The sequence below is a fragment of the Henckelia pumila genome, chromosome 4 (genome assembly GCF_033568475.1).
Source record: "Henckelia pumila isolate YLH828 chromosome 4, ASM3356847v2, whole genome shotgun sequence".
Classification (NCBI taxonomy): Eukaryota; Viridiplantae; Streptophyta; class Magnoliopsida; order Lamiales; family Gesneriaceae; genus Henckelia; species Henckelia pumila.
The window spans coordinates 113,942,849-113,945,823 of NC_133123.1; the positions used below are offsets into that span (position 1 = coordinate 113,942,849).

General features: G+C 41.3%; 1 non-coding gene across 1 annotated transcript; it reads right to left on the reverse strand.

Annotated features, from left to right (window-relative positions):
• Window positions 1–493: 493 nt before the first annotated feature.
• LOC140870119 (small nucleolar RNA R71) lies at window positions 494–600 on the reverse strand. Its single transcript, XR_012147097.1, has one exon. It is a non-coding gene; the product is annotated as a small nucleolar RNA R71 (small nucleolar RNA).
• Window positions 601–2,975: the final 2,375 nt, after the last annotated feature.

A 2,975-nucleotide genomic window follows, 5' to 3' on the forward strand; every position in this document is an offset into this window, starting at 1 on the left:
GTACATGCAACACTCACCTGAAGGACTATTGCCTTTTGATCCAGAAATCGACAGAACCTTTCACAGAAGAAGAAGGCAACAACAGCAAGAAATGGAAGGAGAACACGAACAAGAACCACCAGTTTACAGATCCATGATGGATCTTGCCTTACCAAATATTGAAGGTGCTCGACCAAGCATTATCCGGCCAATTGTAGCAGCGAATCACTTTGAGATAAAGCCGGCGATTCTTCAAATGGTTCAGAACACGCTTAAATTTGGTGGAAGTGTCATTGATGAACCCTATGTGCATCTCACAAATTTTTTAGAAATTTTTGATACATTCAAGATACAGGGAGTTTCAGATGACGCTATTCGTTTGCATTTATTCCCTTTTTCACTACGAGACAAGGCGAAAGCATGGCTAACGAATTTACCTGCAGGTTCCATCATAACTTGGGATGATCTGGCTAAAGTTTTCCTCACCAAATACTTCCCACCATCGAAGTCAATGAAGCTGAGAGCGGACATCACAACTTTTTCCCAAGGTGAACAGGAAACATTTTATGAAGCATGGGAACGCTACAAGGATCTACTGAGGAGATGTCCACACCACCAATTACCAGACGGTCTTGTGGTACAAACTTTTTACTATGGACTTTCTCATTCAAATCGTACCATGTTAGATGCAGCTGCATGTGGGAATCTACTGCGAAAGTCGTCAGAGGATGGTTATGAATTAATCGAGGAAATGGAAACCAGTAGCTATCATCCTCAATCTGAAAGGAGTGGGGCCCGGAAATCAACTGGAATTCATCAAGTTGAAGCATTCACATCTGTGGCTGCTCAACTTGAAGTCATGAACAAAAGGATCGAGGAACTGAGTGTAGGACATTCGGCAATGCGAGTGCACGAAGTATGGTGTGAAAAATGCGGTGCAGAGCATATCACGAAAGACTGTCAAACATTCTCTCAACCAGAGGGAGTTATGGCAAGCCACATGGGAAATCAAAATCGCCCCAGGAATGACCCATTTTCGAATTCATACAATCCAGGGTGGAGACAACATCCGAATTTTTCATGGGGTGGACAGAATAATAAGCCGTATGGAAATCAGAATTACAGCAGGCATCCTCAAGAGGAGAAATCAAGCTTGGAGCAGATGATACAGAAATTTATATCATCTACTGAAACCCGTATGCAGAATCAAGATGCATCGATAAAAAATCTGGAGAATCAAATAGGTCAATTGGCCAAATCAATTTCCAGCAGAGATCAGTGTATTTTGCCAAGCGACACTGAGAAGAATCCGAAGGAACAGGTGAAAGCAATTGAATTAAGGAGTGGAAAGACGGTCGATCCTGAACAAAAAAGCGAGAAAGATCCCGAAACGGGTACATCAAAAAAAACTTCAGGTAAGTCATCTATCTCAACACCCCCACCCACTTCACAATCAAAAATTGTTGTGCCACCACCTTTTCCTGCAGCTCTTAAGAAGGCCAAGCTAGACTCTCAGTTTGGTAAATTTTTAGAAGTGTTCAAGAAATTTAACATCAATATACCCTTCGTCGATGCACTGATGCAAATGCCAAGCTATGCGAAATTCTTGAAGGAAAACCTCTCTAACAAGAGGAAATTGGAGGAGCATGCAATGATAAGTCTGACAGAAAATTGCTCGGCACTGGTGCAGAACAAAATCCCACAAAAGAAAAAGGATCCAGGGAGTTTCTCTATCCCTTGTGTAATTAATGATGTTCAGTTTCATAAGGCTTTGTGTGATTTGGGTGCAAGTATAAATTTAATGTCTTACTCTATTTTCAGGAAACTGAGTTTGGGAGAACCAAAGTCCACCAGAATGTCTTTACAACTGGCGGACAGGTCCATCAAATATCCACGGGGGATTATCGAGGACGTGCTTGTGAAAGTGGACAAATTCATCTTCCCCGTAGACTTCGTGGTGTTAGATATGGAAGAAGATCTGGACATGCCACTCATCTTGGGAAGACCTTTCCTGGCAACAGGAAAAGCACTTATAGATGTCCAGAAGGGAGAGCTGTTGTTGAGAGTGGGAGAGGAGAAAATTTCTTTTGACGTTTTTAATGCTTTGAAATTTTCTCAGAATAATGAAGAATGTTTTCAGTTAGATGTAGTAGACTCACTCTTATTTGATTATGTGCAGGATAATTTTCAGGAACCGTTAGAGGTTGCACTTGTATCTGAACAGTTGGGCGACCTCAGTGACGGAGTAGAAGAGATGACCGCATACTTGAATGACAACCAGTCATGGAGAAGAGGTGGAAAGCTTAGACTTGAAGACCTTGGTGACCGGAAGGATTTAGTTCTTCAGAAACCAAGCATTGAGGAACCACCTACTGTGGAATTGAAACCATTACCCATTCATATTAAATACATGTTTTTAGGTGAGAACGATAAGTTACCTGTCATAATATCTTCTTCTTTGACAGGTGAGATGGAGGAAAAACTAATGGAGGTGCTTAAGAAACACAAGAGTGTGTTTGCTTGGAAAGTGGCGGATATCAAAGGAATCAATCCATCCATATGCATGCACAAGATTTTAATGGAAGAGAGCATCAACCCACTAGTCCAACCACATAGGAGACTAAACCCAAAGATGCAGGAAGTTGTGAAAGCTAAAACGATCAAACTGTTGGATGCAGGTATCATTTATCCTATTTCTGATAGTCTGTGGGTGAGTCCAGTGCAGTGTGTACCAAAGAAAGGGGGGATAACTGTCATAAAGAATGAGAATAATGAATTAATACCTACTAGGACAGTTACGGGTTGGCGTGTGTACATAGATTATAGAAAATTAAATGACGCAACCCGTAAGGATCATTTTCCCCTCCCGTTCATTGATCAAATTCTAGAAAGATTGGCTGGGTATGAATTTTATTGTTTTTTAGATGGGTACTCAGGATACAATCAAATAGCGATTGCACCTGAAGACCAGGATAAAACGACTTTTACCTGCCCAT